The 16,271-nt window shown below is 39.1% G+C and overlaps 1 protein-coding gene across 3 annotated transcripts in view; it reads right to left on the bottom strand.

The window, feature by feature from the left end:
• Positions 1-15,654, bottom strand: part of GPRIN3 (GPRIN family member 3) — a 71,727-nt gene extending 56,073 nt beyond the window's left edge. Inside the window, exon 1 of one of the 3 annotated variants that reach the window (XM_054485755.2) lies at positions 15,274-15,654. The gene's annotated coding sequence lies outside the window, so the exon portion shown is untranslated. Of the gene's footprint in view, positions 1-14,493; positions 14,704-15,044; positions 15,059-15,273 lie in introns of those variants that run through there. The other 2 variants (XM_054485756.2, XM_054485757.2) reach the window with 2 other exon arrangements.
• Between the last annotated feature and the right edge of the window lie 617 nt (positions 15,655-16,271).

Genomic DNA, 16,271 nt, shown 5'->3' on the forward strand with positions numbered 1-16,271 from the left:
AGTAAGAAATTAAGAGTTATTAATTAATTAACTTCACAAATTAGATCACATATATTTCAATGTGTTTTTTAGGTGAGAGAGAAGAAATTGGAATTACAGAGGGGACCTGATCTGTACATACTATTTGTCAAGTGAGTTGGGGCAAAAAAGAGGTTGAGGGTCACCGATAAAGACTCAAAGAATCTTGAAAATGGAAAGGTTCTCAGAAGATACAGAGGCCAATCTCCATTTAAATGCTATAGCCATTTATTGATGGCTATAGCATCTGGCTTCCACCACTGGTAAACTCACCACTTCATACAGCACCAATTCACACATCCTTACAAGCAAGAGACTCAAAACAAAACAATAAATAAAAGAAACATGGGGGAGGCAACTTCTTAACTGAACTTTCATTTTTCTGTAACATTATATTATATAAACCTTCTGTAGCACCTACAGAAATCTAAAAATAGAGATTAGAATCTATTGTGGCAGAAAATAAGTTTGTCACTACATCAACCAGCCACATGGGAGTTAATCTCATTAACTTTTATATTGCAGGATGATGCATACCTTGGAGAGATGAGTTCAGTGGTAAATGACATGAATCTTGGGATTTCTTTACATTAATATCTACTTCTTCTGAAACTTCAGTTTTTGAATGGAAGTAAACCAACAAGTTCTAGTTGTGTATAGAAGAAAATTTGCATAAGTCTATAGAAGTCTATATAAGAAAACTTCTTAAACATAGTTCATGAACAGCACGGATTAGCTATCCTTCAGCTGGAAGGTTTCTTGGAGAACTTAAAAGCAAGGGACTTTCTGCAGAAATGACTGCAAACATTTCTCCTTTTATGGGCTAGCATCCTCTATGGTGGTTTTATACCACTGTCTTACATCTGATGGAAACTCATTCCCAGAATTCCCTTTCCTAAATCGTTCTTCATTCCAGTTGGCTACAAGGGAAATTCGTGTGACCTTTGGAAGGTAAAAGTGAAACAGCAGTATTCTGCTCTGAAGGTCAGTGTAGTCAGCAAGTGCAGCTCACTGACCTCCCAGCTCACCTTGTCCATGTCAGGCAGCAGCCAGGCTGCCGGAACTTTGGCTCCCCACAAATCTCCTCTTTTGGTTTCTGGGCCAGGTGCACAAATGGCTTTGCAGTGAAGAGTGCCAGTCCCTTTTGGGCTGTTCAAGTCAGGGTCATTGAGGCTGGAGAAGTATGAGTCAAATACAAGTTCCAGTTTATCTTTATGGGTTTCATTTTCTCCTGCAGATTCTAGTTTGCCCTTGCTCAGCTCTACTTCAAATCTAGCTTTTCTTCCCAGTTGCCAGCTCTGCTAACCTATGATGACTTTAGCTCCATACCAGATGTGAAAGCAACTGCAAAGCTCTCACAATTGTGCAAGGTCTAAAACTGAAAATAAATCCATTATTCCATATTACCATAGTGGTTCTGCTTTTCTAAGTGATAGGGATTCCACTAAATCTTTTCTATTCAGAATACGTACTTGGTTAAAAATATTCTTTTGTGCTGCCTTTCTTTTTTAAAATTTATGATATTGTCAAATGAAATAGTACTAATGTACTGAGCCTAAGTATGTTATTTTATTCTCCCTTGTTTTGGGGATAGGGACTTGGAATATGCTCTTTTACACAATTCCTCTCAAAACTGGTAAGCCGAGGAATTGGGAGTCTGTTCCATAACCAGAGAATACCGAAAAACTAACAATTAATTTGAACTTCGGCATAATAATGAGTTAAAAACTACTTGAGTGAATTAGCTGCTTCTTCGAAATTTGTTTTAATGTGACACTTGGAAAGCTATGTCACTCATGATGAAATCTAAACATTAAAATTTTGAAAACAGGCTGGGCATGGTGGCTCACATTTGTAATCTCAGCACTTTGGGAGGCAAAGGTGGGAGGATCAGTTGAGCCCAGGAGTTTAAGACCAGCCTGCGCAACAAAATGAGACCCACCTCGTCTAAGAAAGAGAATTGAAACCAATTTCAGTTAATCAATTTTTATCATAATGTATGTGCATTGAGAATAAATAATTACTGCCATGAAGCACTTCGACCTTTTTACTTAAATTCCTAATGTTGTACATAATTTCTGAAGATTTTATGGTCTTTAAAGGCAGGGATGCATCTTCTCATTTTTACATCCTCCCATACTGGCACACAGATAAGTCCTTATTAAACATCAATTGAACTAAGTAAAGAACACATTTCAGCTTCCTGTTTTTTACAAAAAAGAAAAGAGCAGCAGGGTGTGAGCAAACAACCACAACCAACTACATCCTCTGATGCTTTTCTCACTATTATATAGAAACTCCAGCAGGAAACCACTGCTATATCCTTTTCACCACTATAGCAAAATCTTATGAATTAAAGGCAAGCATAAAACAGCTCCATTGACATCACATAAACGTTTGTGACAATTTATACTCACCACACTCAAGTGCTTTAAAACATCTTAACAAAGTTTCTCAAGGACAAATTCCCAAGGAAAAATAATCATATACTTTAACCACGTGTTCGGAGTTTAATTATATGAAAAAGCACTAAGCACTATTGAAACTTGTTGCCCCTCTCAATGTAGCTGATGTTTACAAAAAGGTCAAAAAACTGACAAGTGTTAAAGTTCCTCATATGACTCAGACTTATAAAGATTTCTAACAGACCCAAGATGTATTAACGACTACTCCAAAACACGAAAGTACTAATTTTTTCCCTTTGTATTCAAAACGACCCAAGAATTAGGCATTTCTAGCTAGGAAATGTAGACCCCCCTTTTTCCATTCTCACACATTATGCACTCATATGTACAGCAACACACATTTTAAATTTGTAATGTGAGCCTTGATAATGCATTTTATCAATGAAGGAGTCTTCCATTGAAGATCTCTTATTCGTCCAAGAACTACAAAGACAAGATGATGGCAGAAGTCCAGGCCTTTCATTCAAGGGCTTTAACTTCAGTGTGAAACACAGACAAACATATTCATTTTACACAGAAGTCAGAGGTCTAGAACTCTGTAGCTTTCTTGCATGCCCACATTCCCTAAGCTCTCCATAGGGCGTAGGGCTAAATGACTACATGTGTAAATGAATGAAGGCATACATGCTTGGTGATGATGAAGAGGGAGAGATAAGAAGGGCCTGTTTTGATTTCAACAAAGGCAGAAAGGGCCTAAAATTCAGAAAATGAGCCCATGAATGAAGAAGAAAACAAGCAAGATTTTAAAAAACAAGTGGTGGGGCATCAGAGCTAGAATTGATCTTAGGGATTTCTGGACCAGCCCTCTCATTTCTAGAGAGAACCTGAGGTGCCGTGAGCAATGACATGACTTCATGTACCACTTTCAGGGACTGTGACATTTGTGTACCCATTTCATGATTTTAGCCTCATGTGCTGCCTATCTAAACCATTTTTTTTAAACTCAATATTTTTCATTCAATTGACTTTAACTGGTGCACTGATTGAAAACATTAGCCTTGTCCTAAAAAATAATATCTGTGAAATTACAGGTTTGATGTACTGGTTATATTATTTTTCATAGCATATGTTTTTAAAAGTATACTTTGAAATGTGTTCTGAACATATTTCTACATTTAAATAAATTCATAAGTATTAAAATCCAAAGCAAATCTGTATACTACCTAAGATCCTCTCACAGGTCACTGCTGGAAATGTGCACTCTGAAAAGCAGTGCCCTCTACTGTGTTATCTCCGGGAACAAAGAGTTTGAATTCTGAAATGACATGAGGTGGTAAAGACATTCCAGAGTGATTAAAAGGGTCCAGTAATAAGACTAATGCCTCTAGGTGATTTCTGTCCATTTTCTTTTACTAGAAAAAAAAATCAATTGCTTATTAAGGAACTAAAAAAATAAGGCAGAAATCATGGCTTTTTTCAGTTATTGGATTTTCACTTTCCAAATGGACAGACAGGTATATTCATCCTCCTACCAAGTACCATTAATTCATTAGAACTACAGTTTTAAGAAGGAATTTGTCGGAAATAGGCCTCCTGTGTGTGGATTACCTTTTCTTTTCTTAGTATTCCATTTGCAATGAGAACACTTAGCTGTAAGCTATAATAAGGAATTGCTTAACTTTCATAAGTAAATGAATGTCTATGATTAAAACATCAATCACGGAAACACTAGTTCTATAAATAGTTTCTAGGTCCGAAGTCCATAGGCAGTTAAACAAGACACATGTTTGTTTTTTCTTGTTTGTGTGTGTCTGTGTGTGTGTGCGTATGTGTATGTGTGGGTGTGCACGCACATGTGACATAAGAAACACATTTGGTTTTTCTTTTGAGAAACAAAAAAATGTTATTTGCTGAACATATGTGTTACCTGGTATTTTGATAAAAAGTTATGTTTGCCAATTTTATCACCTATGCAATGATCTATAAAATTTTAACCTAAAATACCTGTCCTTGAACTCACCCTGTTTTTTTTTTAAATGTCTTATCACTGATTTAGAAGATTTCACATTTGTTTTTTAAGCAACACAAGATGAAATCCAAGATAGAAGACAGAAGTCCATAAAATCGTACTGAGTCCTTACATTTTGACCCACTGTGATTTGCATCACCAACAGAGTCCTGCAGTGTAGCGTAGCGGTGAAGCTCATGGCCTTTGACATTGAACGACTGAATTCACACAGCTCCATTACCATCTGTGGGACTTTGGGCAAGTTATGTTATCTATTTCCTCATCTGTAGAATGGGGAATTATTAATGTGCTATTATTTAGTAGTACAAACCTCAGAGATTTCTTTAAAGGAGAAGTGGTTTTAGCAAGATGTCACTGGCAGATAAGCCTGAAGAATAAAATTTTGAAAGATTTATACATATCTGTAATCTAGCCCTCACCCATTTCCTTTGGAAAGTAGATGGATATATATGGAGACATGTATTAGGGTTCTCTTATGCTCTAGAATCAAGATGGCAAAGTGCCTCAAGTGTTTTTTTGTTTTGTTTCTTGTTCACTCTTTAATGAATTTTAAACCTTCTTCCCGCATGTGTTTAGTTGGTCTTTCATTCTCTTCCACTCATCATCATTGATTCTATAATGGAGGCTCCATCTCTTTTCTTTTATTTCCCATACCCCACCAGTCTCTGCGCTCCAAGGCAAATGAGGTTCTCCTCCCAGTCGGGGCAAATACACAGAGATGGAATCACTTACTAGGCATTTCAGAGGCATGAATTACCACTTAAACTTCCAAGGTTGAAGCCCTGGAGAGGGAGACCAATGGAGAGTGGTGAGCACCTCCTCAGGATAAAAAGATAGCAAGAAGGCATGGGGTATTTCACAGAACAGCTACGTAAACAGCTGGGTATTTACAGTCCCATTGGAATAGGTACATTCCCCAATAATGATCTGACTCAAGATCATTCCCCAAGGGTGGAAGAGCTTCCTGAGAGTCTAAGCAATTATCTAAAACAGTGGCCCTTAAGCAGTCTTAAAATACACTCGTGTATCACAAACAATTTATGAGCAATGATAAAGTACCAATGACAGCAAATTATTTATTAAAGTATAATTTAGAGCCGTTTTCTCTAATGAATTATATTAACCTCAAAAATCAAGTTATTTCTATAATAATGTCACTCTTACTCATTTCACTGGCATGTGTGGATATTTTCTTGAATAGGAAAAAAATGGAAATGAAGTTACACTGAGGTTCTGGTATCCTCATGAGAAAGAAATTTCTCATAGTACACAGACCAGCAGACTCTTATAAGAATTCTACATCTTATATCTGTTCCGTTTTTGTCACTTCTGCTACTCTCTACTTCTTAGTTGTTTTTAGGAGAACTAAGTCAAAAATGCATGTGTCTGTCACTTTATTTTCTACAACATTAAGGAAGTGGAGTATGGGAAAGACATATTGTTTTCAAGTTAGCTTGGCAGGGAGGAAAGGAACCCAGGTGTGGCAAGCAGGTGGTGAAGCTGTGAAGAGGAACGGAAATGAAGCTGAATTGCTTGGCATACAGGAAGGAAGAAAGAGGTACAGGGCTGCTTGGTTAGGACAGAGGAGGGACCCAGGTTGTTAGGCTACCAGGGGAATTCTCTGAGATCGTGACCAGGAAAAGAGCCCATTCTAATCTTGTTGAACTATATTTATTACTAAGCTTATTCCCGTTGTCTGGGAATTATTTGAGAGTTCAGACTATGTATTATTCAATTTTGAGTCCCTAGCACACAAAACAGGATTTTACATACATATATATATATGTGTATATATATATGTATATGTGTGTGTGTGTGTGTATATATATATATATATATCTCAAGTACTTGATACAGATTTATTAAATGATCCAAAGAATTCACCTTTCTTAAACCAGGGCCCTCTACCAACCCCATTTCACATTCTATCTCTCACCTCCTAAATAAATTCCTATTTCCAGTTGGAGGAAAGCTTTGATTCAATTTGCAAAGTAGAAGGAGCTGACATGCCCTCAATCCAGTCCAGCTCAGGTTATTAACTTTTCCCCTCCCTCTCGGAGACTCAGATTTCATCACTCAAAAGCCACAAACCCCAGAGGGAGGATTTTTTAAAAACCTATCATTATAGTTCTAAACATCAAAATAGCCACCAGGGGAATAGCAGAACAGTTTCTTCATAAAACAGCATAAACATTTCAGTGAACTAAATTTGTGTTTTAAATGGCACTTTCAGAAAAATAACTTTATCTCTAAAGACTTTTAACACCTATGGTCTTATATATATTATCAGTTCATTACAGTGACAGGACGCCTGATACTTAAACACAGCCACTATTCTATAAGGAAATGCCACTCGCTCCAAAGAAAGCGTAGAGTCGATGTGGCACTGTGTCCTCTGTTAGTTTCGATTGGTACTATTCTCGGCACTGTCTTCTTGGAGTGAAGCTGTTGAAACACCGACACTTTAGGATTAATAATTAGATGAGGGGATGTTTTTAGAAATAAAGTAGGAGGCACGAAGTGGGGGTGGTATGCAGCGAAGTGTGCATGAGGAAGGAAAGTGGCAGCAGAAGTTGAGAAGGCATGAGAGATTTCAGAGCGCTATGAAGACAGCTTTCCCTACCGAAGAGATCTGCCTGAGTTTTCCATCTTGTTGCCTCAAAAGGGCATTTGTCTTTATTTGCAACATGAATAAATCAACCCTGATGCAGCCACCTCATTTTTTAGCCATAGTAACAGAGCAGTTCTACACAATCAAGTGGCCAGACTGTGCAGTGATCTGCCTAGCCTCAGAGAGGGGTTGCAAACACAGCCTACTGCAATCATTAACTGAGCATTTCTAGGCTATACAGAAACACAAGTTGGGATATGAGTTGATACTACTCCTGAAAGTTTACCTCAACTGCCAGGCCTGCTAAATAAAATGCAGCATCACTTGAAAGACTGAGATACACTCTGGACTTTCAGGAAGCTATGCAAGTTTGGTCTATATATAAAAAGTTATACATAAGATAAAGATATGGTGCATTTAAAAATACATAAAGCAATCCAGTGTGAGATCTCAGTCATTGGTCTTTAAGGTAAAGAAAAAATAAATTACATTATTGTTAAAACTGCTAATATTTTTTATTTGCCACTTGTGGTACAGTAAAAAGCAAGCAAGTACACAGATGAAAAACTCCGTTATTCTTTAACAGACTACGTTAACTCAATTTTTATTCATTAAACTTTCACAGACTCTACATATTTTGATATTGCAAAATTTTTAGACCCTCACTATGGTTGATGGGGGTTAACTATGTTTGGTGCCATTACCTTTCTGCTTTGTAGACACATCAATTTCATGAGTACAGTCATAGCATTTTGGAGCTCAACGGTACTTAGGGAACACCTAAGTAGTCCAGACTTTGCAGACTCAATACCTACAGGTTTGGGGTAGTAACACAACTAAGTGAAGCTGTTGGGCACAAGTGACTTGTATAAATGCTCAATGTCAGTGAGACATTGAGAAGTGGTGACTACAGCGAAGTAATGAAGTAGCATATATATTGCTGTTCAGCTCCAGCCTAGAGAATGTGGGTGAGGGCTTCATTTTTTATAATAGATCTGATGTTTAAACACTGGCTTAATTAAAAAATAAATACCTGGAGGCCACAGTTTTCCTGCTAGGCCCACAGACTGCCAGTTTTCAATTCTGATTTGGTACATACATCTCCAAATCTGAGGCCCAGACAGGTAAAGTGAAGCGTATCAGGTCTCTCAGATGCTCACAGCAAAGCTTTCTTCTGCTCTGAGAATCCACTTGGGTAGACAATCCCTCATGTGAAAGGAGACTGTAAGTGCATTTTCATTCACTTAATCAGAGCTCAGCCCCTTTCCCTGACAATGACAGACTTCTGCTCTCTGACTGTTTTCAGAACATGTTCGACATGAAAACAAGAACAATCATCCATACCCACTTTGTCATAAGCAATTTTTACTCAACCAAGGATGCAGGTGAAAATGAACATGCATTTACTAACTTACTAACTTTAGCTCTGACTACAATTTTTACCGGAATTTAAAATTCTTAATTTTAATTAACAATTACAATTTTAGCTGCTTCATCTTTATCTGCATTTTTCAAGGAGAAATACCTTATAGAAAAATTCAAAGAAAGGCATGCTTAATTAACAATACGACTAAGTATAAATTTAAGAATCATGCTATGTATAAAACAAATTAAAAACAGGTCTTCAGAATTACAAAAGTTTTGCTGCAATCATGGAGCTTTAAACCATGCTTTGAGTGGATTGAGAAACTAATTTAGAGTGAAGGAATGAGCATTTCAAGGTGATATAATGCCAAAGACAAAGATCAAACTCCAAGAAAGTGGAATTCACAGTGAGTAAAATGTCTTTTGCATTTTTGAACAATTTTAAAAAAATGTATACTGAGAAAGCACATTCATATCACAGAGTAAAAAGGAAGAAACACAATAAAAACTTCTATGTTATATTCAGCATATCTGTCCTGTACAGTCATAATTCAGAATAAAGACACAGAGGCAATGCAAAATTTCAAATCCTGATAATATTTGCAGGCTATTACATTTTAGAAAAATTGTCAACAAGAATTGAAACAAAAAATGCTCCGATTACTCAGAAAATATAGTTCACACAAACACTTCACTCCCTCAGGCATTTCATTTAACCAAAGTTATACATTACAAAGAAAGAGAAGAGTCTCCCATAGACACAATATGGTTATTTTAATTTTATGCTATTTAGAAATCAATAACAACTGATTTCTGAAAAACAATCAAGAATCTATTAACATAAAGCATCTGATTATTCTTCATAAACCAGATCTCCCACTTGGATGGACTATTTGCAATTCAAGTTTTAAAAAAATTCTCTGTAACTCTTTTTTCCTCCAGAAAATTAACAGATGCAAATGTGATTGTCAAAGGAGCTTTGGAGACAGATCTCTGTCCTCCAGCTGTCCATTACTGAATTAGCAACAATGCGGAGGTCCCCGGAGATGCCTGACATTGTGAGTTTTTACTCTCTGGCCTCTAGAATTTTTTTAAGGGTTCTCTTGCTTCTGTAAGTGTCACAAAGCTGTGACTCCTGACTAAACCAATCCTCTAGAGGTGGCTTGGTATCCACACTATTTAGGATCCAAGAATTAAAAATTTTAAATGGAATCTGGTGTGTAAGGCCAAGAAATTGTCTTGTCTTAGATCACCCAGCTGATCCCCACGATATTTCTGCTACGCTGGACCCTTGGGACAGAGATGAGATCATGGCATTGTCATTTAGAAAGACTTACTGAACTGACTCTCAATTTTGGAGGAAGGGGTGCATAGTAACTGATTCTCCTCCCTCACCATGGAGAAGACTCTTGGACATTGTCTTCAGGTCCTGGTTCTTTTCCCCTTAGCCAAGAATTAGCGGGGAATTAGAAAGAGGAGTTCTGGATTTTTAGCTTCAGCTCTATTAGTGACTAGAAACAGTTATTAACTTCCCTGGGACTCATCTGTAATCATTTTATTTCTTTGTAAATAAAGGCAATGGTTTCCAAATCTGGGTACTGGAATCCTTTTGGGACCTTTATAAAAATACAGATTTCTAAGCCCCACCTCCAGATTCAGATTCAGATTCAGATTAGGGTCATTTATAACTGTCTGGTAATAATAATTGGGGCCCCACATTATGCTGCTAGATTCAAAATAAAGCCAATAATTTAATTACCAACATGAGCAATTAGAAAGCTGTTACTATGTTGCCAACTCCAATATGCCCAGTTAAAAAGCTGTGAAAACTTTTCTCACTGGCATTCAAGACAGTGCGTAATTCAAATTGTAAGAGTATATACATTTTCTCTCTGAAATTCAGTAATTTCAGAATTTCAATCCAAATGCAGACTCTAAATGTTTTTATTATTCCAGACTTGACTCTTATGTGAAAAAAGTTAGATTATCACTAATTTGAACACTCTGATACAGATAAGAAAGAGGTCCAAGTCATTTTTATTTTTTTAAAAAAAGCAAAGTTCCATATTTGGTTGCACTCCAAATCAACTAATTCAAGCAGATGAATCTCTGACTTAAGTGGCACTGGTCTTCTGTTTAAAGGTATAGCTTCATCTAAAAGGGTGAAAATATCACAAAATTGTTCTATTCCAGAGAAAAGACAGCAAGAGCTGAATGAAGCCCACCAAGAAAATGTTCAGGAACACAAGTAAAGGTTTTCTTCTCTAACTTTGTCTCCTCAGAATAACTGTTAGGGTACAGCAAAACACAAGAATAAATTTTCTAGAAATGCATACAAACATATTTAAATATCTAACTAAGAAGATGGACAAGTCATAGAGCAACTGACGAAAAGAAAATATGGCAGATGCTGCCCTTCCTTTACGAGTTCATGGCTACCAAGCGATCTGGTTCATCTTCACAGCCTGTCAGTTCCTCACATGACCACCTCGGCCTTCTGCGCCAACGACTGTAGTTGCATTCTGAGAAATGAAATAATCACGCCACAGTGTGGTGTATCTCGTAATGTCAATAGTTCAACAGTAAGGTTCAACTGAACAAGGCCTAACCAGTAAATTACTGCAAAATAAATAAAAAGATGGCAGGAAATGGCAGATTTATGATGTTATGGCCACTCTGGCTAGATTTTCTTAAAGTAGCAGTATTAGGAAAATAGATCTTAGTCATAAAATAATTAACAACTCCAAAAAGGTCAAATATACAGAGCTAGAGAATAAAACAGTGATTACCAGGGTGAAGATAGTCAGGGGAGGAAAAGGGGGCATCCAGGTCAAAGGATACAAAGTAGTAGATACAAAAGATGATGTATACATTATTTGGTTCCACTACAGACACCGTCACCATTTTACATTTTATGTATATAATGTATACCATTATATATGTTTATATATAAAAAATATATAAAATATGTATATATGTATATATATATAAAATATATATAAAATATGTATGTATGTATCTTATAACATCATGTTGTATACTTTAAATATACACAATGAAATTTATTTTTTAAAAAGTAACTCATGTAATATTTCAGTCCAAGCAGAAATTCTACTGCAATTCTCTTCCAACTTGATATTTATTTTTTCTTTTCTAAATGATTCTTAAATATAACTGCCATTACTCCCTCATTCGTTGTTTCCTCCTTCTATAGACACGAGATCAGCACCCCTTCCTCACTGCCCAGCCAGATCCATCCATCTTTTATAAACTAACTCAAGATCCCCCTCCTCCTTGAAGCCTTTCCAGATTAATTCAGTCCCCAAGGATCTTGCTCTCTGAGTTTACTGCCACGCACTCAGTAAATCGTAAGTCTTGCCTTCCTCAGTCAGGCAATTATGCTATTCAGAATATTGCGGAAAATGCTTGTCTATCAGATCTGTCAGATCTCTTGGTCGGCTCTTGGCATCTTGCAAACTGGGAACGTCTCTTCTTTGTATCACTTAAAGCAGTAGCTTTCAGACTTTTTGGAACATGATGTATAATGAGGTATACATTTTTTATCACAGTCCATTATGCAGGTGTGCACACACACACACATATGTATATATATTTAAGGAATTTCATGAACAATACTTACTCTTCTGTTTTAGTCTTTTATTTTTCAAAAATAAAAATGCTGATCAGACTCACTAAACTGACTTCACAGTGTGCTAGTTTGAAAAGCGCCATTCTTGAAGGGCACTTAATGATTACTATGGGATTACTGTAACTATTTCTCTCATTTAAAAAATAATTTTTAAAAATGTATGTGGCCTTTGGGGTCTATTTAGCCTGTGTTCCTGAGTTACTTGCTGGTTCAGTCCGTTTTTTACACTATCATATGTTTGCCTTTTGGAGTCATCTAGGACAAATAAATACTTAGAATATGCACTCTTTGTCATTCTTTTCCCCTGAGCCCTATTCTCATAAAAATAAGAATCCTTGAATTTTTATAACTCATTTCTATAAAATTCAAACCTCTATTCCCTCATTCTCTCTCTTATTTTTCTAATATGCAAAGTAGGTGGTAGACATTTGTAGATGAAATATTTGAGCCAAAAATAATTAAGACTTTTCCCCCTTTAAGCAGCCTATTGTAAATTAAGGTAAATATAATTTCTAGATATTTGAAGAATATAAATTTGGGTAATCTGAATACCATAGATCCTCAAAATGAATGCATTCACCTAAGTCACCCAGATAAAATGGTTTACTGACCAGATGAGTTGGCAGGCCTTTTGGACTTCAGTTTGTAGGTGGATCCTGCTGCCCTCTCTATTCTCATCTTATCTTTATGTACTCACACTGTTTTTCAACCACTTGGAGCTATGTATTTTCCTTGGTCTCTGCTTATTTTGGTCCCCATGCCAGGAATGTCCTTCCCTCTCTTCTTCACTGGGCTAGGTCCTTTCATCTTTCAGGTCCATGGGAAACTCTCCTTATTCTCTCCACCTCTACCCTGGCCTCCACAGCACCCTGTCAGGGCACTCCACCAGCGGTTGCTGGCAGTGTCCCTCCCAAGTTTTGCAGGCTGAGACTATGTATTGTTTATTCTTCTATTCCACAATCTAGGACCATGTCTAGTCCAGGAATAAATATATGTTGAATGTATCAACATATATTCATGAAAAAGTGAATGAATGAGTGCATAAAGGGCAGGAGCAGCTGCCAATGAAAGAGCTCAAATATAAGCTGTGACTAGAATCATGTGTCCTCCTTCTCTGAGCCCAATATTTTATAATTTTGTGGTTCCAGGACCAATATTTCCGTGTTTCCTGCAGGCTGCAGATTTTGCAACTGGAAATTCAAACACTGAAGGATAGCTGGATCTAAATATAGTCTTTTAAGTATGTTGAGGCATAATTAAGAAAATGTTGCAGGAACAAATAATTAAGCATATTGGGCAATTCTTTTGAGGCAATTAAAACACTCAAATTTCAAAACAGCTTGCTGGAATCCAGCCTGCCCTCCAATTGACACTGATCTGACTCATATAACGCTTCAGTCCTCTACTTCCCATGTGAAGCTGATGCACTTGTGATTTTGTCCTAATCATTTTCGTAGAAGTCTAGTTAGTGATTAGGTGAAGACTCACCACACCACAACACACTGTACATGGCTCTCCATGAGTTCCTCTGCTGTTTCCAAAATAAATTTCAATCATATAACATCCAGACTTGCAATTGCAATTGCTGGGTTTTTTTTCTCTTTTGAATCAATAACCTATTCCCCTGATTAAAGACACACAGAACTTGAAAAACTAAACACACACAAAAACTCGAAAAGTGTTCTTCCTGCTTCTATTTCAAAAGAACATTCTCTAACGCAAACTCCTGTCTTTTGCAGATAGCAGCAGAGATTTTCTGCTTTGGGCTGTGACTCATGTACCTTTATTCCCACAATTGTTACTCAGGGCAGGCCAATGGTGAGCACAATGCGAAAAGAAAGAATAGTTTATAACTGGAAAATAAGCACATTCGGGCGAAGTACACTCAAAGCATTATCAAAGTAAAATATGCAGCAGCACCAACAAGAGCAAACAAAAGCCCACGCAGGAGATGTGTAAATATTTCATGAAGCAAAGCCTTAATCAACCCTCTCTCCCAAATCTTGCTGGTGTTGTAAACACTTCAGTTTCTTCTAGTCCCACCGTGACCCAGATACCTTGCGAAAACAAAATAAAAACATAGTCCAATGGATCTTTAAACAAATGTGTTGTGAAAATATTTAGATGGAGCATACCCAAGTACCGCTTTAACCAAGAGGAAGAAGACACCTTACTCAAAGGTGGGTGCTTCTTGAGTGACTGCTCAGAGCTCCGTTTCTCCCCTCCCCCTCCAAGCCCTTGCCTTTTGCCCACCTCCTCGGCTGCTTTGTGGACATTCACATCGTCTTAACCTTGAACTGCCTACACCCCAAGCAGTGATTTCTCCCAATGCCCCTCCAGAAAGCCCTTGAAACCTGGTCTGGATTCGATGCCTTCCCATTACCCAAAATTCACTTCCCAGTAGCATATTAAGTACCTCTCCTTTTTTCCCTCTTTCACTGTCCATTGTTGCGTCTGAAATGATGCCTACATCGTTTCCATCTGCCTGGAGAGCACGAAGATCTTCTGTGTGTGTTGGCTGACAGGCTCCTTCAGACCTCTTCTAAAGCCCATCTTGAAAGAACCGTTTATCACCTCTAGTCTCTACCCTGATTTAATGTGGTTCCAAAGTTCGCCTCTATTAGTGAACACGTCTCTACAACGATTTCCCTTTATCAACCCCTGCCCGCCCTTCCTCTTTTCTCTGCCTACCTCAAGAAAACCTATTTACATATGCATTTATGTATGTGTGTGTATACATACACATACATACACCCATATGTAATATATATTTCTATGATGTTTTGACCTTAAAGGGGATAAGCATAGGAAAATGAGATAAATGTTACACACACACACACACACACACACACACACACACACACACACACACACACACACCCCTCATATTCGGATATTCGCAGTGTGCAGACCCGATTGATTATAAATCCCCCTGCCCACGATCAGCAGGCGTCTTCTCCCATTTACCTTCAAAGCCAGAGCCAAAGAGAGCAATGACCTTGCAGAGAAATTCATCACCTGCGAGAAAGACTGCCCCTCCTAGAGCGCAGAATGGGACGGAGACAAGAGCAACAGGCAAAGGATCCCTGGGCAAAATGTGGGACCGAATCCCTTCCGCATCCCTACAGAGCACACCACCAGGCTCCGGTCCCCCGCGCTGGCTGCCGGGTGGAGGTGCGCAGGGGGCGTCTCCTACCTGCTCTGCCCGGCTCCGCGGCGCGGCGGGGCCACTGCCTGCGCTGTGGCGGGGGCTTCCCGTCGCATATCCCAAGCACCGTCTCTCGGCGCCACACCGATGGCTCCGGCGGGCCCGCGAGCTGAGGTCCTTCTCAGCCCGGTCCCGGAGCGAGCTCCGTGCGTTCAGGAACCGAAATTACTATGCCAAGAGCAGAGGCGGCGCGCAGCAGTCGGGCGTAGACCGAGGGGGCTGCCCCCACCGCGGGGCTGCAGACGCCGCCGCCGCCCCCGCCGTGCGCAGAGCCAGTTTAGAGGTGAGAGTTCACTTGCCCGACTGTTCATCCGTCAGGCCTGGGGTGCACCCATCTGTCCAGCGCTGCCCAGCCTGAGCATCCGACAGAGGGACGACAGCTTTGCAGGCGGCGGCGGCGGCAGCAGCAGCAGCAGCGGCGGCAGCAGGAGGCCGAGCTCCGCCCCCTCCAAACCCCCTCCCCCGCCTTCCCGGTCCTGGGGGAAAGTGTTGCAGCCCCGGCTGCTGAGCGCCGGGTCGGGAGCTAGGAAGGGTCTGGTGGGTTGTGATTCTGCACCCCTGGAGACCAGAGACAGATGGAAAGTTAAGAAGGGATTAAGGAATAGGGCTGGGGGCCCAGAGCGATTTAGCAGGCATTCTGGCCCTTGCTCCCTCCCACGGGTCACCAGACTCCATGGCTGAGTCTAGACTCTAGCAGAAGGTTTCCAGTAAAGCCACGTGCAGTGAAGATCTGAAAGCAAGATCATCCGATAAGTAATATGTTTTGCAAAATGTACAGTATCCTGCGTATTCGGAGAGGCACTGCTGACCGTGTTCCTGTCCCCACCCCCTTCCCCCTACCCCATGGGCTTGGAGGGCTTTGAGGGCTTTGGAAATCTTCCCTGTTGAGCAGTTCCAGAATCCTGAATGGATGTGTAGTATGGTTAGCAGCTGTAGATGGTGCAAAATGTTACGATGAAAAAAGCTTCATTATTAACTGGGTATTT

The sequence above is a fragment of the Pongo pygmaeus genome, chromosome 3, assembly GCF_028885625.2.
Source record: "Pongo pygmaeus isolate AG05252 chromosome 3, NHGRI_mPonPyg2-v2.0_pri, whole genome shotgun sequence".
NCBI lineage: Eukaryota > Metazoa > Chordata > Mammalia > Primates > Hominidae > Pongo > Pongo pygmaeus.